The sequence below is a fragment of the Cricetulus griseus genome, unplaced genomic scaffold, assembly GCF_003668045.3.
Source record: "Cricetulus griseus strain 17A/GY unplaced genomic scaffold, alternate assembly CriGri-PICRH-1.0 unplaced_scaffold_1, whole genome shotgun sequence".
Classification (NCBI taxonomy): domain Eukaryota; kingdom Metazoa; phylum Chordata; class Mammalia; order Rodentia; family Cricetidae; genus Cricetulus; species Cricetulus griseus.
The window spans coordinates 8,778,282-8,804,795 of NW_023276808.1; the positions used below are offsets into that span (position 1 = coordinate 8,778,282).

The 26,514-nt window shown below is 40.1% G+C and overlaps 1 protein-coding gene and 1 pseudogene across 1 annotated transcript in view; one reads left to right on the top strand and one right to left on the bottom strand.

Moving 5' to 3' along the window:
* LOC113838052 (zinc finger protein 431-like) overlaps window positions 1-26,514 on the bottom strand; it is a 120,972-nt gene that overhangs the window by 75,710 nt on the left and 18,748 nt on the right. The window lies entirely within an intron of this gene.
* Window positions 3,989-5,063, top strand: LOC118239774 (annotated as a pseudogene).

Consider the following 26,514-nt stretch of genomic DNA (forward strand, 5'->3'; position numbering starts at 1 on the left):
AACAGCTGAATAAACTTAAGAGATCCATCTGACAATGGATTCTGTGAGCTATTCCTATATTCTATGCAGGCGTGAACCATTTCTAATTTCTATAGTAATTCTGATGATTTATTTCCTCTGACTTCTGGATCACAAGACCTCTCTCTTTGGGAGTGGGATATATTGAAAAACTACATATGTGGATTCCAATCTGCCTCCTCAATTCATTGTGACTCAAATATATATCTTCAGTCTATTGGGCCCCCAAATCACATGATTTAACCTAGAGCTTATAGAGCTTTCTCATAGAATGCTCTCTACCCTCAATCTCTATCCAAGTGTACTTCTGTTTTCTTCTCATCCAGGAGATCTCAGACATTCTTCTTAGCCTGGTTTGACCAAAGAAGACTGAGGCATTCTATTTATCATCAAGATAATATTGGTCTGCTCTAATTTGTGGCATCGGAACCCCATAGTTCACCTACTGTTGGGATACCAAATCTACAGGTTTCAATAAAGTTTTATTATGGAGCAAGCCCATCATTTTGCACTCAGAGTTGAGTATCAAAAGAGAACATTACAGTGACAGCTACATCGTGGACATGAACAGATAAAGATTGGCATTCACATTGTTGCATAATCTCTCCAAAATGACATACAATATAGACATGACTTTGTTGCTTTTTAATGTTCTTATATTCTTCTTGTTTCTCTATTTAAGTTTAGAAAATATTAAGTTGAACAGATTTATCTTATACATTTTCTGCTATTAAATATCAGCAGCAATGATGTTATTTTTATATTTTTAATTTACATTGAAATAATTCATATTTTACATTTCAATTCCTGTTCCCTTTCCCACCCATACCCCCACCATCTCCCCATCCCACGCCCATTCACTCTTCAGAGAAGGTGAGGCCTTCAATGGGGCATCATCAAAGTCTTTCGGATTATTTTTTGCAGAACCACAGCCCTCCCTCCAGTATCTAGGTTGAAAAAGTAACCCTGTATATTGAAAGGGCTAGAAAAGGCCATTTCATGCAATAAAGGTAAATTCTGGTTCTACTTCCAGTGACCCCAAAGGATGCAAATCTCCCCAACCTGAATACCATATGGGGGGCCTGCTTTGGCTTATGCATAAGTTCCACCACTGTCACTCTGGAATCTGCGAGCTCTCACTTGCTCAGGTCAGCAGTTTCTGTGTGTTTCTCCAACACTGTCTTCACCCTTTTGCACATCACTCCTCTCTCTGCATAAATGGAATTAAGGCATTGGGCTCTGCGCTTACCTGTGACTTTCTGCTTCTGCTTCCATCAGGTACTGGATGAAGGGGATATGTTGGCCTTTAAGGGAGACATCAATCTTATTACAAGGAAATGCCATTTAACATACTTTCTAACCTACTTTTTAGATTCTTAGTTGAAATCATCCTAATAGATTCCTCAGAATTTTCCTATTTCTATTTTCTTTTTAATCCCATAATGGCTTCCTCTATCAAGGTATCACTTTCCTTGTTCTCATTCTCTGCCCTTGCTCCAACTTGATCTGCCTGACCACTTACATTCTCCTCCCCATTTCCCTTCCGCTTCTCCCCTCGTTTTCCTCTTAGGTCCCTCCCCCCTCCTCCTCCTCTCATGCTCCCAATTTACTCAGGATACCTTCTCCATTCCCCTTCTCATTGGATCAATGTATGTCTCTCTTAGAGTCCTACTTGATTCCTAGATTCTCTGGGGTCATAGACTGTAGGCAAGTTTTTCTTTGCACTGTATCGAATGTCCACTTATGAGGGAGTACATATCACGTTATTCTTTATGTGTCTGGGTTAACTCTCTTCAGCATGCTTTCTTCTAGTTTCCTCCACTTGCCTACAAATTTCAAATTGTTACTTTTTTAATGCAGAGTAATACTATATTGTTTATATTTTTGACATTTTCTTTATCCATTCTTTGACTGAAGGGCATCGTTTGCTTGTATTGCAGATTCTGACTATTGCATATAGTGCTGCTGTGAACACAGATGAACAGATGTACTTGTGGTATCAATAAACATTATTTGCTTTTATGCCTAATAGTGAAATTGCTGGATCTTCAGGCAGACTCTTTCCCATTTTTGTGAGAAACTACCTCACTAATTTCCAAGTCACTGTATAAGTTTACAATGCCACCAGCAATGAAGGAGTGTTCACTTTCTCCACATCCTCTCCAGTATAAGCAGCCATTGGATTTTTTATTTTAGTCATTCTGGCAGTCAAAATGGTATCTCAGAGATGTTCTGATCCTCATTGCCCAGATGTCTAAGGATGTTGAGCAATTCCTTAAGTGGCTTTTGACCATCAGGCCTCTGTCAGAAGCTGGGTTGCAGAATATCTTTTCCCATTCTGTAGGCTGCCCTAATGTCTGGTTAAATCTATCCTTTCCCTTACAGAAGCTTCTCAGTATCAGGAGTTCCCATTTATTAATTCTCAATCTAAATGTCTGTGTTAATGGTGTTATGTTCAGCAAGTAGTATCCTTTGCCATTTCATTCATGTATACTGCCAACTTCTCTTCAAAGTGGTTCAATATGACTGGTTTCATGTTGAGGTCTTGATCAATTTGAATTTATGTTCTGCGCATGGCAATGTGTATGGATCTATCTGCAGTCTTCTACATGTCTGTTTCCAGTAATGCCAGCACCCTTTGTTGAAGATACCACCTTTTTTCCATTTTATAATTTTCCTTCTTTGTGAAAAATAAGGTTTTCATAGGTGTGTATATTAATATCAGTGTTGTTGATTAAATCCTTTTGGTCTACCTGTCAGCTTTTGTGCCAATACCAAGCTGTTTTCATTATTGTTGTGTGTGAATTCAGGAATGGGGACGCCTATGGAAGTTCCTTTATTGTACAGGATTGCTTTTCTTATCCTGTATCTTTTGGTTTATCCACATATAATTGAGTACTGTTCATTCAAGTTCTGTGAAGAATTGTGCTGGGATTTTGATGGGGATTGTATTGAATCTATAGATTGCTTTTGGGAAGATTGTCATTTTATTATGTTGATCCCATCTATGCAAGAGCATGGGAAATCTTTCAATTTTATGATATCTTCTTCAATTTCCTTCTTAAAGAATTAAAGTCCTTGTCACACAGGTCTTTCTCTTGTTTGGTTACAGTCACCACAAGATATTTTATATTGTTTGTGTTTATTGGGAATGGTGATCTTTCTCTGATAACTTTCTCAGCCCATTTATCATATATATATATGATACTACTGATTTTTTAATAAGAGGAGAGGTGAGGAAGACACGAAGGAGCAGAGAGTTTGAGTCGGGGGTATAATAGAAAAAAACAAGAAAGGAGGTATCAAAATAGAGGGGGGGATTTTAGGTTTAAAGAGAAATCAGTCACTAAGGAAATGTCTGGAGATCTACAAGATGCCATGAAATAACAATGCAAACAACACAGGAGAGGCTACGTTAAATGCCCTCCCCTGATAATGAGATTGATGACTGACTTATATGCCACCCAATAGCCCTCATCCAGCAGCTGATGGAAGTAGAAGCAGACACCCACAACTAATCACTGAACTGAACTGGAATCCAGTTACAGAGAAAGATGAGTGATGAGCAAAGGGGGGCAGACCAGGCTGGTTAAACCCACAGAAACAGATGACCTGAACATCGGGAACTCTTGCTCCGCAGACTGATAGCTGGCATAGCAGCATGGGACTGATCCAGACCCCAGGAACATGGGTTTCATCGAAGAAACCTCAGAAATCTGGCTTCATTCCCTTTTTGAATGTATTGGGTGATTTTGGCCTGGTAAGTAAGCACATGTTCTTAGAAGATTTCATGAAAAACTCAGCTAAATTTCATTTGTGTGATATTGTGGCTCCAAATCTTTGTTAATCTCTACAGTTTCCAAAAAGTGAATAAGGCTGCGTTTAAGATTATTGTGCTGATGTCTTAGACATAATATTGTCTCTGTTAATGGTTTTTATTGTTGACTCTTTCATATCAGCAGCGGCGGCCATGTTTGTGGTGCACAACATCGCAGAGCACCACGAATTACTCATGCAAGACATGTCTTTCGACTTCCTCGGGTACAGGATGGCCACCTGCTCCAGTGACCAGAGCATCAAGGTCTGGAATAAAAGTGAAAGCATAGATTGGCATCGTACTGCTAGTTGGAAGACACATAGTGGATCTGTATTGCATGTGACATGGGCTCATCCTGAATTTGGACGAATTTTGGCTTCCTGTTCTATTGACCGTACAGCAGCTCTTTGAGAAGAAATAGTAGGAGAATCAAATGATAAACTTCGAGGCCAGAGTCACTGGGTGAAGAGGACAAATCTACTGGACAGTAGAACATCTGTTACTGATGTGAAATTTGCTCCCAAACATATGGGTCTGATGTTAGCCACCTGTTCAGCAAATGGCATAGTAAGAATATATGAGGCCCCAGATGTTATGAATCTCAGCCAGTGGTTTCTACAGCACGAGATTTCAGGTAAGCTGAGCTGTAACTGTATTTCTTGAAACCTTTCCATATCTCGCACTCACTCCCCCATGATCTCTGTGGGAAGTACTGACAGCAGTCCAAAGGCAATGGCAAAGGTTCAGATTTTTGAGTACAATGAAAACACCAGCAAATATGCAAAAGCAGAAACTCTAATGACAGTCACAGATCCTATTCATGATATTGCCTTTGCTCTGAATTTGGGGAGATCTTTCCACACCCGCAATAGCCACCAAAGATGTAAGAATTCTCATATTAAAACCTGTGAAGAAAGAACTTACTTCTTCTGCTGGTCCCACAAAATTTGAAATCCATATCTTGGCTCAGTTTGATAATCACAACTCTCAGGTCTGGAGGGTGAGTTGGAACATAACCGGAACACTGCTAGCAGGAGATGACGGCTATATGAGGTTGTGGAAAGCGAATTACATGGACAATTGGAAGTGTACTGGTATTTTTAAAGGTAAAGGGAGCCCAGCAAATGGGAGATATCAGCTGGGAAACTCAAATCCTTCACTAAGATCAAATACTCCAAATCTTCAAAACTCATTACATGGATCTTCTGCTGGCAGAAAGCACAGCTGAGTACAAGCTGGTTGGATTAACTTTGCTGTTTTCCCTCTTGTTGCATTAACACAGGAATGGAACTCATACTCCTTTTCCCCTTCCCCAGTGATGTTTGATCTCTCCCAAGATGCACTAGCAGCCTGGACACTACTAAACACAGTCCAAAAGGCCTTTAAAATTACAGTGTGTATAATTTTTTTGTACTAGTCAGTTAATGACACTATAAATTGAAAGGGGTTTTGTTGAGACATCATTAACAAAACAATTTTTGAAATGTTCTGGAGAATAACTTGGGTTTAAAAACCGAAGAGATTGCTACTATCCTCAAAAATACACTGTTGGGAGGAGGGAAAATATACTCTTATTATAATTTGGAGAAAAAAAGAGAGAATGGGCTCTGCTCTTCATTTAAAGCCTAGGAAAGTAGCCCATGGTTACAACTCTATCCAGCAATCCCCTTACCTTACTGAAGGAGTAGGCAAAGTAATTTATTGTGTCAGGAGCAACATTCTTCAAAACCTGGCACATTTGATCCAAGCTCTGTAGGGTCCACAAAATCATAGCAGATTCACCTAATTTTTAAGTGACTATGCAAACAATAAAGATGGAAAATATAAAGATGATGGATTCTTATTCTGTGGTCAGTTCTTCATTATTGTACACATCTATGTTTTGGTCAGTCAGAGCCCAAATGAAGAGTCTGTGAGAGTTCATTGCATGAAGCAGTGAAGATGAAGCTGTGTTGCATTTGAGAACACAGGATGTTGAGGTGTCCATTTTATGTGCCATCTGTCATGGAGACTTTCATGTGAGGAATGGAAGTGCAAAAGTGTGAGATAGATAAGAATTCCTGGGGTTGTGTGATATTTTGGTCATATGTTTATAATAAAGCTTATGTCATATCAGAGACCAGAGCTACCTGTTAACTGACAAAAAATACCATAGAGTTTTGGAAAACTGTGGAAAGATTGGAGACAGGAATTAGAAAGGAGGGGCTGAGAGAGGATCTTTCTCTGTTTTAGATTGAGAAATGGAAGAGGTAGGGCATACTGATGGCTGCTCAACTGCTTCTCTGTTCTTTCACATTCTTACAGCCTTTTCTGACTTCTGATTTTTTCTTAAGAAATATTACTTATGCCAGGTGCTGGGACCAGTATGGTCTACAGGAGCTCTTTGCAAAAGAGCCTCCAAAGCCACAGTGAAATCCTGCCTCAAAAACCAAAAAAAAATGATTACTTATAATAACACTTTATGAAGTTCCTTAAAAGATATGCTGAGTAAACTAAAAGGGTAATTAAGACTTCCAGGGATAGATTAAATCATAGATTCATATTTTTATATCACATATTTATATCATATAATTAAATCATAGATTTATATTTTTATATCATATATTTATATTTTTCAATTGCTACTGAACCAGAAACAACAGCATTAGGAGATATTAGATAAAAAAAGAAACTGCTAAAATAAACCAATCTATATGCTTTAGAGATACCTTGAGCTCAGAATAAATACCAAAATATGTGTTACATCAGGGAAGAGTTTTTGCTTTTGTTTCCATGTGGGGAGGTGGAGGGGATCCCAGTGACCATTGAAAATGATAAAGGTTATATTCAAACAAAAGAAGATTTCTTAAAACTCAAAGTTGTTCATCAAACAACATTGACATTCAATCTAAAGGAATTCATGAGACTAACAGATGTCTTTCACTGGATTACATATAATTTACCAAACTAGAAATCTGCAAAGGTGTGTTGAGGCAGATTTTGTCTTTCAAAAACATAATAATCTCCAAAAAAGGAATGAAAAGATCACTGTTGTCCTGGGCTTTTAGGACTCTATCTGCTATTCAAGAGTATGTGTCTCACTTGGTTTTCTGTTTTTGGGACAGTTTTGGATGTAGTAGTAGTACTGACTAAGCTATATTTACATATCTAAAAGACATTTATTTACTATGCTCTTTCAATCAGTGCTCTGATTCACATATATGTTTGACCACTAATATCAAAAATATAGTAGAATTCCTTAGAATTAATGATGGTATGGCTTATTATTAGGCACATGAAAAACCAGGAAAAATAATAGTTTAACATGTGCAAGTCATTGGAAGCAAAGTTTTTAAAACAGGTGTCACAAAAATTATAACTGGTGTTAACAATTTCCTCACTAGCCTCTCTGTCCAATCTGATCATAATAAACAATGTGTTAGTTATTCCCATATTGTGTGAAATGAATGCTGAATACTTCATGTAATTTATCCTGGGGCCTTAGGTGTGCCCCAGCAAAAAATTCATAGTCTAATAAATTCTGGGGTGAAAACAAACTTAAAATTTAGTCTTCCTCAGTAGGATGGGTTCATTGTTTACTCACACAAAAGGACAAATCATACTTCATTGTTAACCTTAATGCATAGAACCTGTGCTAGTCTGAATGTAATTGCCCCCAATGTGCTCACAGGGAATGGCACTGTTATGAGGTTGGTTTGTTGCTGTAAGTATGGACTTGTTGAAGCAAGAATGTCACTGGGGGTGTGCATACTGAGATCTTATATATGCTGAAGCCATGAACAGTGTCCCAGATGACTTCCAATTGCCAGTGGTCAAGATGTGTAATGCCCAGCTCCATGTATAGCACCATCTCTGCCTGAATTCTACCATATTGCTACATGAAGATACTTAATATAACCTCTAAAAATGTAAGCCATCAAATTAAATGTATTTCCTTTAAAAAATTAGCCACAGCCAGAGTGTAGTGGTGCATGCCTTTAATCCAGCACCCAGGATGCAGACTGGTCTCAAACTCTGAGACCAGTCTGGTCTACAAGAGCTAGTTCCAGGACAGCCTCCAAAGCCATAGGGAACCTGTTACAAAAAGTAAAATAAAATATTAGACATCTAAATGGTGTCTCTTCACAGCTATACAAACCAAAACATGGTCAATACATGATTCATTACCCTTTAGAGAGGAAATTTGAGAAATCATGACAAGTTTCCATTATACAAGATCATATTATACATAGGCGTGTGAACTTGCTGCTCATCATGTGTTATTAATAGAAAACCTAGTATTCAAGTATAGCCTTTCTTTATTTTATGTAACATATAATAACAGATATTTAACTCATTAGCCCCACCCCCAACGTCCCCAGAGCCCAGAGCCCATCTGCTTGCTTGTGAGGGGCTCCCTCCCGGCCTCCATTCTGGCTCCCCCCAGTGCCCGCCCACTGCCACCGCCACCACCGCAGCACCCGATCCATCCATTCATCCATTTATTAACTTATTCATTCATTCATTTCTTTGTTCGATTTTTCATTTATGGACTCCCGGGCGGGAGCGAGAATGCAGGTGCTGGAGAGCACGAGAATGAACACCCCCTTCCCCCATCGCCATTCTTGCCCCACCCTGCTCCCCAGCTCGCCCTTCCTAAAGTGCATCACTGACTTGACTGCTGTCACCTGGCTGCTGCCTGCATCTCAGTTCCCTGGATGGCTCATTTATCTGAGTCACTGAGTCACTGATTCACTTGTTCATTCACTTGCAAATCTAGCCAGGTGAGCCAGCAGTTCTTAGAGAAGTTTTCCTGCACCCTGCAGAGAGCTCGCCCAGGACTACATTTCCCAGTGTGCCCTGCGCTCCCAAGCAACCACTCTTCTGCCAGCCCGCGTCTGGACTTCCTTCCCGGGATTTTAGAAGACCTAGGACACAGGTAGGATTTTGTGAGTTTTTAAGGGGGTAGAAGACACGGGAGGGAGGGGATGGAGGGCAGGGGATGAAGGGAGGGCAGGGGAGGGAGGGGGCAGTGTAATGAGGAAAGGGAGGCTGTGGAGCGATCTGCTCCATCCCCGTGCTGTGTCTCCCACGTGAGCTTTTCCTAATTCATTTTGATTTGGGACCATTTGGTTTGCTGCATCATCAGGGAGGTTCTTTGGTGTGTAGAAACTTTTGAATTATATCCTGGAGGACAACGGGAAGTTCCTATGGATACCAGGAAGGTTTCAGGGTCTGCAAATTAGCCTGGGGCCAGTGCTATTGAAATGAATACTGTTGCAGATCTAGAGAAAGGATTTTTCTTGTGTGGGAGGCATGGCCGGGAACCACAATACTGTGTCTTTAAGCACACTCTAACCCTATGGGAGGTGCTCTTGTCACTCAAGCCTCACTATCCAATCAGGCCCTCCAGGAGACCTGCCAGTCAGAAGAGGTTCAGGGCTCTTCTGCTCACCAGGCTTGACTTTGAAGAGGAGACAGCGGTTTTGTTTGCTGTGGTGCAGTTGCTGCTACAGGAGCTGAGCTGAGAGCTTCAGTGATCTGGAAAACCACAAAATGGTGAGCTAGGGGATGCTCTCTGCAGATGGGGAGGTGTGGCAGACAGACTGGTGAGTCCTAACTGTATCTGTGGGGAGAGTGAGGCTAGATTCCCTGTCTTGGGAAATCCCCTTAGGCCCATGTAAATAATTTGACATAGGTGAAGGTCTCTCATTAACTTTGCATTGCTGGCTTAATTTGATCAGAGCATTGTGAGCAGGGAGCTGGGTATAGGTTTTAGCAATGCTTAGGAAATAGAATGTCTCCAAAAATAGAATTGAGCTGAGGGAGGACTGCCTCTGAAACATTCAAAGATAAGTATAAGCTAACCAGCCTTGTTTGGATGCTAGGATACACATTTGTTCCTCAGGATTGTACAGACATTTGGCTCCAAACCATTACAAAGAATCTACCCCTGATTTACTACAAACCACCAGGCCCATCCCATATCAAAGAACAGGCCTCAAATAAGCTGGATAAGGAAGCATTACAGGGTCACAAAAAACCTTAAATCCTGGTGTCATGAAAACTTTTTTTTCTTGAGAAAAAAAATGTTTTGGCTTATGGCCAATGTGACAGCAGGTGACAATTATATGAAATAAAACACAGTTGTGTTAAGAACTCATGTCATCAACCAAGGCTTTCTTTCAGTCCTCAGGCAGAGAGGACTTAATTACAGCCTGAGGTGTAGGGCTTGGGAGTATTCATTGGGGCCTGATGTATTGACAGTAAAACTGAGCTCATTCTCTAAAATCTGCAATATGTTTGGGAGAGCTGATAATGGTCTGGGGCCATGAACTTTTTGAAGGGTTGTTTCAAATGCTGATAACAAAATGCTTTCCACCATATGGGGAGCTATTGTCTGTCCTAATGCCACTGTGACTTAAGTCAGTAATGTTCTTGAGATATTGTGTTTCCCTGTGTGACATTTTTTGACAAGTCTCTCCTGAATTTCTCCCATTAAATGATAGTTTTTTACAACTTCATATGGTTCTCCCATAGTCTTATATCCTCCCACCCATTTATGTAGGGTACAGGATGCTATTCTTCTCAAGAAGCTTAGTCAGTCTGTGGCATATGCTCTACATTAACTAGCATTTATCTTTTCTACCTTCTACTTGTCCTATTTATCATATCCCCTGTGACCTTCATCTCAGGACTCTGTCCCTGAAGAATGACCTGTTGCTTCAGGTCAATGATTTACATAAGAAATTATTTAAAGAATATTCTGTCTGTGTGGTTTTATTTTACTTAACTGCTAGTATCCTATTCTAAGTTATGATATTTTTTTGGTTTATTGTGTTTATCTTTAGAGAAATGGTATGAGAAATCTTCAATGTGCTCTAATACATGTCTCTAGTCTCTGGAGCACATGGCCATAAAGCCTGTTTCAATGTTTCAAAATAATTTGTGAGATTATAATTGCATCATGTTCACATTGTCTTTTCGGCATCCAAGGCCAATGAATATCCCACTGTTTTCTAATCTGTGGTATGTTTTTCTGTAACTCAGTTTCACAGTAACCACAGTTAGTGTGTAAATATGAACTAGAAAGACTGTGCTGTCTGAGTCATAGAGTGGCCCTAGACAATGTGGGTTTTTTTGGGGGGGGAGTTAGCTTTTAGGAATACTAGGTTCAAGTAATTTTTGGAATCTTGCCATGGTTTCTTCTGACTTTGCTGAAATGTATTATGAAAGACTGCAAGCTATACAATGGTGAGTATATGGTGTTCAGAGCAGGTCTGTTGAGCTATCATTTAATTTAGTTAGTTAGTTATTGACTGCTAGTTTTACAAGACAGGATTTCCTGTGTAACAGTCATGGCTGTATTGGGATTCACACTGTCAACCAGTTTGTTATGAACTCACAGAGATTTTACTGCCTCTGCCTCCCAAGTGCTGATATTAAAGATATGTGCCACCACCACCCAGTGAGCTTTTAATTCTGTTGGGACCTGAATGGAACATGAGCAAGATTGTAGTTCTGTTGATACATGTGGTGACAAGGGAAGTAGACTTTTTCCTCTGTGCCTCTCATTATGGATTTACTGGGTAATGGGAGACTTTGCATCCCTGGCATGGGAGGATATATTTCTTGCAGTATCAGTGCCAAGTGTTCACATGTGGCTACTGCTTTTGTTGCAGTAGGAAGATAGATTAGAAAATTGAATGTCTGGTTTCTATAAGTTCTGAATATTGCATTCTATTTTCAGGTTTGTATTATAAATATTGCAAATAGTTTAGGAACTTGTAGAAAACTGGTCATGTGGATCATCTTTCACAAATACATGATTAAAATGCTTGTAGCTTGGTGGTGCAACTAACCACAATGATGTGATTCACTGAAGCTTAGTTCCAGGGGAGAAGAAGAGTTTCTGATGTGTAGATATTTCTCAAGTGTGCATGCTTCTGTGCAGGTAGATTGGACAGAGTCCATGTGACTTGTCATAATCCATGAAATTAAATTAAATTAAATTTAAAATCACTTTTCTTTTTTTTTGGTTCAGGAAGCATTTCTTTCTTTTTTAATGTATACTAGAAACAAGCATGTCAATTACAGTTCCCTCTCCCTCCCCACCTGACCTGCCCCTACGTGACCCCTCTTTAATCCCCTTTCTGCTCCTCAGGTAAGGTGAGGCCTCCATGAGTGATTTTCAAGTCTTTCATTTCACTTGCATCATGGCCCAGGCCATGCCCTGTGTCTCTAGACTGAGAGGGTATTGCTTAATGTGCAATGAGCTACCAAAGTCCAATTGTACAATAGGGATAAATTCTAATTCACTGCCGTAGGCCCCATAAATTGCCCAGGCCTCCTAACTGACACTCATTTTCAGGGGGCCTGGATCAGTCCTCTGCTGGTTTCCCAGCTATCAGTCTGTGGTCCATGAGTTCCTGCTTTTTCAGGTGAGCTGTTTCTGTGAGTTTCTCCAGCCTGGTCTTGACCCAATTGCTCACCACTCCTACCTATCTGAAAATAAATTCCAGGAGTTTGGCTCATTGTTTAACTGTAAGTGTCTGCTTCTGCTTCCCTCAGCTACAGCATGAAGGCCCTAGGATATCACATGTGGTAGTTAATGATCTCATTATCAGAGTTGAGCATTTAAGGTGACCGCTTCACTATTGCATGTACTGTTAGTTGGTGTCATCCTTGCACATTTCTGGATATTTACCTAGTACCAGATTTCTCTTTAAACCTATAATGGATCCATCTATTATGGTTTCTCTTTTGCTGATCTCCTCTATTCTTTCACTGGCTCAGTCTTCCTGCTCCATCAAGTCCTCTCCCCTTCTCTTCTCCCCTTCTTAGTCTCCTAACTCCCTCTCCCCTCTCACCATACTCCCAATTATCTCAGGAGATCATGTCTCTTTCCCCTTTTCTGGGTGATCATCTATATCTCTCTTAGTCTCCTTGTGTCCTATCTTCTCTCTTTTGCTGTGAATTATCGGCTGGAAATCCTTTGTTCCATGTCAAAACCCATATAAAAGTGACTACATACCAGGTTTGCTTTTTGGGACTGGGTTAACTTACTCAGGAAGGTTTGTTCTACTTATTTCCATTTGCTTGCACATTTTATTATTCCATTGTTTTTTTCCAATGAGTAAGTACTCTATGGTGTAAATGTGCCATATTTTCTCTATCCATTATTCAGTTTATGGTCATCTAGGTTGCTTCCAGGTTCTAGCCATTACAAATAATGCTGCTACAAATGTAGTTGAAAAGATATCTTTCTTGTTTGAATGTTCATCTTTTGGCCAACAAGTGGAATTGCTGGATCTTGTGGTAGACTGATCCCCATATTACTGATGGACTTCCATACTGATTTACTAAGTGGCTGTTTGCACTTCTACCAGCAGTGGAGGAGTGTTCCCCTTTCTCCACATCCTCTCTAGCATAAAATGTCACTGGTATTTTTGAATTTAGTTGTTATGACAGGTGCAATATACTACCTCAGAATTGTTTTGATTTGCATTTCTCTGTCTAAGTATATTGAGCACTTTCTCAAGTGTCTTTCAGCCATTTAGATTTCCCTATTGACAAATCACTTTTTAATTCTGTACCCCAATTTTTAATTGGATTTTTTGGTATTTTGGTGACGAGCTTCTTGAGTTCTTTGTGTATTTTGGAAATCAGCCCTCTGTCAAATGAATTATTTGGGAATTTGTTAGTTTCTTTGGGAAACCAAGTTTACTTTTCTCCCCTTGATCTTAGAGTCTTCCCTCTTTATTTCTTTGCGTATCTGTGTTTTCATGTTTTCCCTATCATTATCATTTGTGATAGGTCATAGGTCAGTTCCTTCTTAGACTCGACTAAGATTCTGTTTTAATAAGGTAAAAACTTGAGTCTGAAGACTTCTGCACTATGCCTTACTCTATATGAGGTTCAAAATTCTGTCCTTGTAATCCTCAGAAAATTGCTGCTTACATCTGGGAAAGGAGTAAATCCATACTCAAAGTTTTTTTTTTTTTTGGCATCAAACATGGCTCGTTTGCCTATGATTTGAGAGCTTACTTCAAGGGCTTGATGTATTGACAATAAAACAGAGCTCTTTCTCTAAAATGAACAATATGTTTGGAAGAGCAGGTAATGGTCTGAGGCCAGGGATTTTTGGAAGGTTTGCTTCAAATCCTGAGAACCCAACATATGGAGCTATTGGTGTCTGTCCTAAGGCCACCATGTCTATTGTCAGTAATGTTCTTGAGATACCCTTTTTTCCTTGTGTGGCACTTTTTGAGTGTTATCCTTCTGATTTTTTCCCATTATATGTATTGTCCCATTTCATTCTATCCTCCCACCCCATTTAAGTAGTATGCAATATGCTATCCTTTTTTTTTCAGGGGGTGTGGTTCGAGACCAGTTGTCTCTATGGCCTTGGAGGCTGTCCTGAATGTAGGTATTCTAGACCATGCTGGTCTCGAACTCACAGAGATCTTCCTGAGTAAGAATCCTGAGTGGTGGGTTTAAAGGTGTTGGCCACCACTGCCCAGGAGGAAGCTACTCTTCTTAAGAAGCTTAGTTAGCTGGGTACATTTCCTCTGCAATACCTAGCCAACAAAGCATTTATCTTTTCTACCTTCTACATTTTCTATCTTTCAAATTCCTTACAACCTTCAAATCAGGACCCTGTCTCTGAATAATGACCTGTTTTTTTCAGGGCAATGGGGTATTTGAGAATTATTCTAGGAATATCCTGGCTGTGTGATTGTATTTTACTTAACTGCTAGTTTCCACTTCTAAGGACTGGTATTTTTCTGGTTTATGGTGGTGTTCGTATTTTTAAAAAATGTATGAGAAATCTTTAATGTGCTCTAATACTAGTCTCTGAAGCACATGGCCATAAAGCCAGTTTCAAATTTTCAAAATAAATTTTAGATTACAAGTGCATCATATTCACCTTTTCTTTTTTTACCTGCAAGACCTGTCATTAACCTACTATTTTCTAATTCGTGTCCTGTTTTTCTTCCACACAGTAACCACAGTTACTATGTGAATGTGACCTGTGTTTCATTGCATGGTTTTCCAGCTCAGAGGCAATGGGTTTGCTGCAAGGACATTGAGTGTGTAATGGACTGTGCACAAAAAAGACCCTGTGCTTTGCATTAGGAACAGGATGTGCTCTAAGAGAGAGGAGGAATGTCTACTAAAATACAAACTTTCTAGAATATGGCTCTGTGTACTTGCTGGAAGAACAGACCTGGAAGAAATGTGCTGTCTGAGTCATTTGATCTCTCATCACTCAGTAGGGAAGCTGCTAATATGAGTCCTAGCTGGGTGGCTCTAGGCAATGTGTGATGGGTTTGGGCTCATAGAGCAGGAAAAGGGCCAGTCCAGCAGGTCTCTTCCTGGGGCTGAGCAGGATGGTGAGTTTTAGATGACTCACAACCTCACACTTCAGAGTTATCAGGGGGTCAGGGAGGGAGCAGAAACATACACTGAGTAGGGACTTGTTGAAGCTGTATCTTGACTTATTCCAACATTCAGGAACTTATATATGGTTGAGGTGGGGGATTGGAATCTTAGGATGGGGTATGGTGACTTGGGGAGTAAGGGCCGATAATATTCCATCAATCTGGTATGTAGCTGTCTTACATCAGGTCTTGCTGAGTCACTGCCGTGTGGAGGTAACAGACCAGAGAAAAGTCACCAAACTATATTCAGGCTAAGTTCCTCTAGGCCTCCCATCTGGTCTTTTTAAGACCAACAAATGTGATATTTTGGGGAGGTTATCTTTTAGGAGTAATCGGGGGAGGTAACTTGTGAGTCCATTTTATTGGAAAAACTTTTCCCAACTGTTTACTTTGAGATACTGTCTCTCTTTGAAGTTGAAGCATGTTTCTTGTATTCAGCAGAAGGATGGATTCTGCTAATCAGTGTCTTTTTATAGGAGTTAAGATCATTAATATTGAGGGATATTAATGACCATTGATTGATTGTTCATTCTTGTTCGTTTTGGATTTTTTGTGGCATTTTGATAATATTTTGATCATAAAGATGAATGGGCATCAGAGAGCAGAGCTAGCCATTAACTGACCAAAAATACCAAAGAGGTTTGGAGAACTGTGAAGAGATTGGAAACCGGACATAGTAAGGTGGGGCTGAAAGAGGGTCTTCCTGTTTTTCAGATGGAGGAATGTAAGAGGTAGTTTTCACTGGTGGCTGATCAACTGGTTCTGTAATCATCCATTTTCTTACCCCGATATGTGACTTTTGATTTTTCTTGATAGATTAAGATTACTTATATTAACATTTAATGAGGCTCCTTAAAATACACTTAATAATCAGAAAGAGGTAATAAAGTCTGCAAGAGATAGATTAAATAATACATCATTAACTTTACATTTTTAAAATGCTACTGAAAAGGAAAAACAGCATTGAGAGTTATTAGATCAAAAAGAAATTGCTGACTTTAAGCAATATGTATGCTTTAGAGATACTTTGAGCACAGAATAAAAACTAAGATATGTGTTCCATCAGGGAATAGGCTTTGCTTTTATTTCCATGGCAGGGGGTGGGATGTGGAGGATGGGGGAAACCCAGTAACCATAAAAACTGATAAAGATTACATTCAAACAAAAATATTTATTAAAACAGACAGTACTTCATCAAACACCATTGCCATTAATAATATAAACTAATTCATGAGACTAACAGATGTTTTTCATTGGATTAAATATACGGTACCAAAACTAGAAATCTGGAAAGGTATGTTGAGGCAGGTTTTGTTTTGTCTCTAAAAAACATAATATACTTCAAAGATGGAATGTAAAGCCACTGGTGTTGTGGGGTTCTAGGACTGTGTCTGCTAGTCAAGAGAATTTTGTCACCGGGTTCTGCTTTTCTGAGACAGTTTTGGGTATAGTAGTGGTACTGACTAAGCTATTTTTACTATGCACATTACAATCAGGGTTCTGGTGCACAAATATGTTTGAACATTAATAACAAAAATATAGTACAATGCCTTGGAATTAATGATGGTATGGCTTAACTTTAGGCACATGAAAATGGAGGAAAAGTAAAAGTTTAATATGTACAAGTCATTGTAAGCAAAGTTGTTAAAACAAGCTTCTCAAAATATAAAACTGGTGTTAAAGAAATTCCTCGCTAGCCTTTCTGTCCAATTTGAGGATAATGAACACTGTGTTAATTATTCCCAAATTGTTTGAAATGAAAGCTGAATACTTCATATAATTAATCATAGGGCCTTATGTGTGCCCCAGCAAAAATTTCATAGTCTAATAAATTCTGGTTGAAAACAAACTTAAAATTTAGTCTTTCTTAGTAGGATGTGCTCTTTACTCACACAAAAGGTCATATCATACTTCCTTGTGAACCTTAATGCATAGTGCCTGAGCTAGTAATTGCCCCCCATAAGCTCATAGGGAATGGCACTGTTATGAGGATGGTTTGTTGCTGTAGGTATGGACTTGTTGAAGGAAGTGTGTCACTGGGCGTGTGTATACTGAGATCTTATATATGCTGAAGCCATGAACAGTGTCCCAGACAACTTCCCATTGCCAGTCGTCAAGATGTGTAATGCCCAGCTCCTTCTATACCACCCTTTCTGCCTGCATTTTACCATGTTGCAACATGAAGATACTTAATATAAAACTTCTGAAAATGCAAGCCAGGCAAATTAAAAGTTTTTCCTTTAATGAATTAGTGATTGCCAGAGTGTGGTGGTGCATGCCATAATGCCCCGTACATCCATTCATCTGTTAATTAATTAATTTATCCATTCATTCGTTTGTTCTATTTTTCATTTGTGGATTCCTGGGTGGGAGGGAGCATGCAGGTGTTGGCGAGCTCAAGAATGAACACCCCCTACCCCCATCACAACACTTTCCCCACCCTGCTTGACACCTCCCACTTCCTAAAGTGCATCACTGACTTGACTGCTCCCCACCTGGCTGCTGCCTGCATTCAGTTCACTCCTTAATTAAGCTCTCTCAATCACTGATTCACTGATTCACTAGCTCATTCACTTGCAAAGGCAGCCTGGGGAGCCAGAGGTTCCTAGAGAAGTTTTCCAGCTCCCTGAAGAGAGCTGGCTCAGGACTGCATTTCCTAGTGTGCCCTGCACTCCCAATCAACCATGCTTCCATCCTCCTGCCGCTAGGCTTCCTTCCTAAGATGTTAGAATCCTTAGGACTCCTACTTGTGAGTTTTTTACAGCGGTGGAAAACAGGGCAGGGACGGGAGGGAGGGCAAGAGAGGGAGAGGGCAGTGTAATGAGGAAAGGGAGGCTGTGGAGCCATCTGTTCCATCTACGTGCTGTGTCTGCTACGTGAGCTTTTCCTAATTCATTTTGATTTGGTACCGTTTGGTTTGCTGCATCCTCAGGGATGTTCTTTGGTGTGTAGAAACTTTTGAATTATATCCTGAAGGACAACGGAAAGTTCCTATGGAGACCAGGAAGGTTTTAGGGTCTGCAAATTAGCCTGGGGCCAGTGCTATTGAAATGAATATTGTTGCAGATCTAGAGAAGGGGTTTTTCTTGTGTGGGAGGCATGGCCAGGAACCACAATACTGTGTCTTTAAGCATACTCTAACCTTATGGGAGGTGTTCTTGTCACTCAAGACTCACTATCCACTCAGGCCCTCCAGGAGACGTGCCAGTCAGAAGAGGTTCAGGGCTCTTCTGCTCACCAGGCTTGACTTTGAAGAGGAGACAGCGGTTTTGTTTGCTGTGGTGCAGTTGCTGCTGCAGGGAGCTGAGAGGAGAGCTTCAGTGATCTGGAAAACCACAAAATGGTGAGCTAGGGGATGCTGTCTGCAGATGGGGAGGGTCAGATGCTGAGGTGTGGCAGACAGTGTGTTGTGTCCTCCTTGTATCTGTGGGGAGAGTGAGGCCAGATACCCTGTCTTGGGAAATCCCATGTGGCCCATGTAAATTGTTTGACCTCCGGGGAGGTCTCTCACTAATTTTGCTCTGCAGGCTTAATTTGATCAGAGTATTATGAGCAGGGAGATGGATATGAGCAGGATTCTAGTCAACTTAAAGAGGCTGTTTTCTTCTTTTTTGGATTTTTGGAGGTTTCTGTGTGTAGCTGTGGAGCCCATCCTGGCACTCACTCTGTTGACCAGCCTGGTCTTGAACTCACAGAGATCCACCTGTCTCTGCCTCCCAAGTGCTGGGATTAATGGTGTTTGCCACCAACGCCTGGCACAACTAAAAGATTCTTGTAGAATATATGGAAAGCAGCTTGCCTATCTCAGAGATGCCTAGTTTTTCCAGTATTTTCTTGACATTCAACACTCTGCATTTAACATTTACATGCAATCTCCATTCATCGTTAATTTTGTGCATGTTGTCCAGAGGCAACTCATGTGTTAGGTAGCAGTCTTCTATTACTCCATAATTAGGAGAGTAGAATTGTTGATATAAAGGATTTACCAATGCTTAGGAAATAGAATGTCTCCCAAAATCGAATTGAGCTGTGGGAGGACTGCCTGTGAAACAACCAAAGGTAAGTACATTCTAACCAGCCTTGTTTGGATGCTAGGATACACATTTGTTCATCAGCATTGTGCAGACATTTGGCTCCAAACCATTGCAAAGTATCTACCCCTGATTTACCATCAGACACCAGGCCCATCACCATATCGAAGAACAGGCATCTAACAAGCTGGACAAGGAGGCATTACAGGGACACAAAATAACTTAAATCCTTATGTCAGAACATTCTAGGTTTTTCTTTTCTTCAGAATAAACACAGTTTTGTCAGGTGGGTAATATGACACCAGGTAAGAATTATTTGTAAATAAAACACACTTGTGTTAAGAACTCACCTCACCAAGCAAGGCTATCATTTAAGCCCTCAGTCTGGGCGGAGTCAGGAACAGCTTGGGGTTTGGGCTTGAGAGCTTTCATTGTGGCCTGATGTTTTCACAATAAACAGAGCTCCTTTCTAAAACTGCAATATGTTTTAGAGAGCTGTTAATGGTCTGGGGCCAGGAACTTTTAGAAGGGTCTCTTCAAATCCAGAGAACCAAATTCTTCCTGGCATATGGAGCTGTTGTTTTCTGTCCTAAGGCCACTGTGTCTTAAGTCAGTAATGTTCTTTAGATACATTGTTTCTGTTGTGTGGAATTGTTTGACTAGTCTCTACCTGTATTTCTCCAATTATATGATATTTTGATGAATTTATATGATTTTACCATATGCTTCCAACCTCCCACTCAATTTATGTGGTGTACAGGATTCTTTGCTTGTCAAGAAGCTTAGTTAGTCTGGGGCATATCATCTGCATTAACTCACAAACCTACCATTTATCTTTGTTATGTTCTACTTGTTCTATCTTTCATATCCCCATTACCTTCACCTCAGGACACTGTCCCTGAAGAATGACCCATTGTTTCCGGTCAATGCTGTACTTAAGAATTTACTTAAGGAATATCCTGGCTGTGTGATTGTATTTTGCTTAACTACTAGTATCCACTTCTAAGGTCTGGAATCTTTCTTATTTATGGTGTTCATCTTTATAAGAAAGGTATGAGAAACTTTTCATCTGTTCTAATACTAGTCTCTCTTCTGTGGAATGCATGGTCATATAACCTATTTCACGTTTTCAAAATAATTTTTGACATTTGGCATGCATGATGTTCACCTTCTGTTTTTGACCTCCAAGCACTATCAATAATACTCCATTGTTTTCTATTCTGTGGCCTGCTTTTCTTTAACTCAGTTACACAGAAACAACAGTTACTGTGTGGATGCTACCTGGGTTTGCTCTCAGGGTTTTCCAGCTCTGAGGCAATGGGTTGCTTGCACAGGACATTAAGTATGTAATGGAATGTGCAAATAAAGAACCCTGTGCTTTGGGTGAGGAACAGGTTGTACTATATGAGAGAGGAGGAGTTGCTACTAAAATACAAACTTTTTAGACTAGGGCTCTGTATACTCTGCTCTAAGGGCAGAGCTGGAAGGACTGTGCTGTCTAAGTCATTTCATCTCTGATCACCCAGTAAGGAAACTGGTAATATGAGTCCTACAATGTTGGCCTTAACCAATGTGGGTTTTCTTGGGGGGCAGGTGTTAGCAGTCAGGAGTACTAGTGTCAGGTAATTTGTGGGTTCTTGCCATGTTTTCTACTGCCTTTACTGAAGTGAGTTGTAAGAAAGACCAAGAACTATACCATAGTGGATGTATGGTGATTGTAGCAGGTCTGGAGAGGTATCATTTCATTTATTTGCTTAGTTATTTATTGCCTGCTTGTTTTCCTGAAAGGGTTTCACTGTTTAACAGTCATGTCCTACTGGGACTCACCATATAGAGCAATCTGGTCTTGAACTCACAGAGATCTTACTGCATCAGCCTCCCTGGTGCAGTTATTAAAGGCATGTGCCACCACCCCACCACCCAGTAAGCTTTCAGTTCTGTTGGAAGTTGGGCAGAACATGAGCCAGTGTGTAGTTCTGTTGGTACATATGTTGAGCTGGGCAATGTCCTTTGTCTTGCAGGGCTCCCAGTATGGATTTACTGGGTAAAAGGAAATTCTGCATCCCTAGCCTGGAGAGGTAAAATTCTTGCAGTTTCACTGTCCAGTTTCACATGTGGGCAGTGCTTTTTCTAGCAGTGGGAAGACAGTTAAGAAAACTGAAGGTCTGCTTTCTGGAAGTTCTAGATATTGTATTCCTTTTCATGATTTTATTGAAAATATTGCAAATGGTTTAGGAACTTTTAGAAAACTGGTGATGTGGATCATCTTTCATGTATACATGATTATAATGCTTGTAATTTGTTGGTGCAACTAACCAAAATAATGTGATTTAGTGAAGTTTAGTTCCAGGGGAGAAAAGGAGTTTCTGATGTGCAGAGATTCCTCAAGTGTGCATGGTGCTGTGCAGGTAGAGTGGGTAGAATCCGTGTTATATTCCATAGGCCATGGAAATGGGGAGCATTTCTTCCATTTTTAATTTAATTAGAAACTAACTTGTTTTACATGACAATCTCAATTTCTTCCCCTGTCTTCCCCTGCCCCTCACTGTCCCCCTATTTCATTGCCATTCTGCTCCCCATGGAATGTGAGGCCTCCATGAGTGATTTCCAAAATCTGCCATATCATTTGGAGCATGGCCTAGAACTAGACCAGAGTCTCTAAGATGAGAGAGTGTTGCTTTATGTGGAATGGACTCCCAAAGCCCATTTGTATACTATGGAGAAATTCTAATCCACTACAACAGGCCCCATAGATTGCCCTGGCCTCCTAAGTTACCCCCATGTTCAGGGGGCCTGGATCAGTCCAATGCTGATTTCCCAGCTATCTATCTCTGGTCCATGAGCTCCCCCTTGTTCAGGTCAGCTGTTTCTGTGGATTTGTCCAGTCTTGTATAGACCCCTTTGGTCATCACTCCCCTGTATCTGAAACTAGTTTCCAGGAGTGTGGCTCAGCGTTTAGCTCTAGGTGTCTGCTTCTGTTTCCATCAGCTACTGGATGAAGGCTTTAGGATGGCAAATAATGTAGTCATCGATCACATTATCAGAGAAGGGCATTTAAGGTAAACTCTTGTCTGTTGCTTATACTGTTAGTTGTTGTCATCTTTTAGATCACTGGACATTTCCATAGGGCCAGTTTCTCTTCACACCTATAATTGCTGTGTCTATTATGGATTCTCTTTTCTTGCTCTCCTCTATTCTTCCCCCTGACTCCTTTCTGCTTCCTCAATTCCTCCTCTCCCCTCCTCTTCTCCCCTTCTCATTCTCCTAACTCCCTTTCTCCTCGCCCCGTGCTCCCAATTAGCTCAGGAGTCCATGTCACGTTCCCCTTCTCTGGGGGCCCATGTATATCTCTCTTAGAATTCTCCCTGTTTTCAAGATTCTCAGGCTGTGTGGATTGTAAGCTGGTAATCCTTTGTTCCATGTCTAAAATCCATACACAACTGAATACATACCTTGTTTTCTTATTTTAAACTGGGTTGCCTCACTCAGAATTCTTTCTTCTACTTCCATCCATTTCACTGTTAATTTTAAGATTCCATTACTTTTTCTGTTGAGTTCTACTCCATTGGGTAAATGTATCATATTTAGTTTATCCATTATTCAGTTTAGGGTCATCTAGGTTGATTCCACTTTCTGGTTATTACAAATAATCTTGGTATGTACATAAGAACAGATCTCCTTTTTGTATGAATGTGTTTCTTTTGGCTATATGCCTACATGTGGAAATGCTTGTTCTTGTAGGACTCTGATTTCCATTTTCCTGAGGAACCACAGTACTTATTTCCAAAGTGGCTGTGTGACTTTACACTTCCACCAGCGCTGGAGGAGTTTTCTCCTTTTTCCACATCATCACCATCATAAACTGTCATTGGTGTTCTTGATTTTAGCCATTCTGACAAGAGCAATATGGTATCTCAGCATTTTTTTTGATTTGCATTTTCCTGCTGTGTAAGGCTATTTGACCCATCCTGCGGGTCAGTCATTCAGGGTTCTGGAGGGGGACTGCCTGAAAGAGTCATAGGTGAGAGAAGGAAGGAGGCCAAGCAGCACAAAAGAGGGGACCAGAGTCCATCTGTGCATTGTCAAGGCCTCGATTTATTGGGGTTCAGACTGGGCTTATATAGCCCTGCAACAAGGAAATTGGGTAAGCAGGGAAATAACAGGAAGGAACATCTGGTGTATGTTGGGGCAGGAGCATTCTTCTTATCAGCTGGAACATCTTGTGGTATTCCCCGGAACAACGAACAGGAAAGCCCCAGGCCCTTTCTCGGAACAGAAGCAATTAGCCAAACCATCTAATTACAGGTTACAGGAGGCTCACAGAGCTGACTTTAAGTTGCAAACTTAAAGGTCATTAAAAGGCTTACAAAGGTGGGCTTTAAGCCGAATAGTTTTGTGTCCACGGCCCTTTACAACTATTGAGCACTTTCTTAATTTTTTTCTGCCATTTTAGATTTCTCTATTGAGTATTACTTATTTAATTCTATACCGAACTTTTTAATTAGATTTTTTGACATTTTGGTGACGAACTTCTTTAATTACTTCTATATTTTGAAAATCAGCCCTCTGGCAAACATGCAGTCAGTAAATATCATTTCCCATTCTGTGTGCTGCCATTTTGCCTTGCTGACTCTGTCTTTTGCCTTACGGAAGCTTCCAGTTTCAGGAGGTCATATTAATTATTTGTCAAACTCAGTGTCTGTGCTGCTGGTGTTATGTTCAGGAAGCAGTCTAATACTGTGCAAATTTTTCAAGGCTACTTCCCACTTCCCCTTCTAATAAGTTCAGTATGGCTGGATTTATGTTGAGGTCTTTGATCCCTTTGTAGTTAAGTTGTGTACATAGCAATAGACATGGACCTAGTTAGAGTCTTATACACATCAGCATCCAGTTATGCCAATGAAATTTGATGAAGATGTTTTATTTTTTCCATTGCATAACTTTAGCTTCATTGACACACATAAGTATGTGTGTCAATATTATGGTTTTCAATTTAATTCCATTTGTCTAGATGTCTTTTAAATTCTTTTTCTTTTTCTTTCTTTTTTTGTATTGGATTTTCAAGACAGGGGTTCTCTGTTGCTTTGGAGGCTGTCCTGGAACTAGCTCTTCTAGAACCACGGGTCTCAAACTTACAGAGATCCACCTGACCCTGCCTCCTGAGTGCTGGGATCAAACACGTGCACCACCGCCACCACGCAAAACTTCATATATTTCATTAATTTTTTCCAAGATAGTGTTTCTGTGTGTAGCTTTGGAGCATATTCTGGCACCCCACTCTGTAAACAAGACTGGCCTCAAACTCCCAGAGATCTACCTGCCTCTGCCTCCTGAATTCTGGGATTAAAGGAGTGGGACACCAACGGCTGGCTATAAATTATTTTATGTTATTTTTTGATTGAGCATCAGTGGCACTGTATTTACCGGAATCAAAGGGAATTACAAAGAACTATTGGTCCATAGCAATAGCTCACTTCCACTGTGTAGAGAAATGTAGAGCATGGTGCTTATGGTTTTGGAGGAAATATCAGTAGCTTGAGGGTCACAAACAAAAGTTGAAGGGTCACATTGCGGTAATTTTGTGAAAGTTGGAAAGTCTGTGTTTATTTAATTTTTATATAAATAGAATTATAGGGAGTGGGGTAACACTGGCCATGATCACACTTTTCCTATGTTTTCTTTGGTCTTTAAAGTTGACTGCTGCCTTATTTCTTGGCTTTTTCTCACTAACCATTTCATTCTTTCAAAAATATTTTGCATATTTTTGATTGTTGTAACTTTGTGACCTGTATAGACCTCAATATGTGAATCTGTGTACTGATTTTCTGTAATCTATAATGCTTACCTTGTTATATTCATGTCCTTAAAAATGTTGGACCTTCACTAATTTGTCTTCATAAAATTTCTTATGTTATCATTTCCTGAAGGTTTTGTTGTGGGGGGAAGTTGCTATGGAGAGGGTATTATTATTTTCTTCTTTATCTTAGATGTTTGCATCTTCCCATTTCCTTGCATACTGGTTTTTCCAGTTGTTGCTACGGTATTTGTGTCTTTGCTGCTTAAGTGATTTATGTGATTGCTACATTGGCTTTGGATTTTAAGACCTTCTCATATATTATTGTCTCTGTCTCCTAATTACCATCAGATGTCAACATGACAACTCCTAGTGTCATCTGAATAAACCTCAGTTGAGTGTGTTCTTAGATCACAATTTCTGATTTCTGCCTGAAAAAGATTATGTTGACTCATGGTTGATGTGGGAAGAAGACTTTCACTGATTTGGCAATGTCTCTGAGCAAGTTGGCCTAGGCTGCATAAGAGACCTAGCTGAATACAAGACCGTGACAAACCAAAAGAAAAAAAATAAACAGTGCTTCCACTTTTTTTTCTTTGGTGCCTAACTTGTGTTTCTCTCCTGACATCCCAAAAATATAGACACTGGACTAGGGGTAACAACAAAATAATTTCATTACTGGAGTAGCTTTTACTTAGATAATTTAATCACAGCATCAGTAAAGGATGTTGGAATATAAAAATGTTACTTCAAAAGTTATTTTTTTGCACTAATGCATATGGCATTGTTGACTTTTGGAAGAAGTTGACAGTATCAAGACTTTAGATGGAAAAAGCTCTAAATGCTCTCCATAACACTTAATTGGCTGTTGTTTTAGGACATGAAAGATGGGAATGTCAGAATAATGTCAGACCTTGGTGGTAAATGTCAGAATTTTAACAGGTAAAAGTCTCTGCAGGGCACCATGCAGTTGGCCTGACCTACGTGCCTTGAGCGATTTGCCATAGGATATTCAGGCTAAAGCCCCTGGCTCCTGTGACACAATGTACCTTCCACTTCCTGATTAACTGATGCGCTCAATCAGGCAGGGATGCATTAAGGCTAATCTGTATTTCTCTATATGATTTCTTAGTAATGAATGAAGTATGTAAGCTTAAGAAAATTGTTCTTAGACATTACTCTTGTTTTCCCTGTATGACTTGCAATTTTCATATTATCCTGGAAACTACAACTGTATTGATCCTGGAAATTGCCACTAACTTATGTTTCTCATGAAGATATATAACATCTGTTTCCTCTCAATAAAACAGTCATATCCTTGTCTTGCTGTGGCCCTCTAGGCCGAGCCTGGCTTCATTCATTTCTGATTGGGTGATCTTGTCCTGGTAAGTAGGTACAGGTTTTTAGAAGATTTCATTAATAATTTAGCCT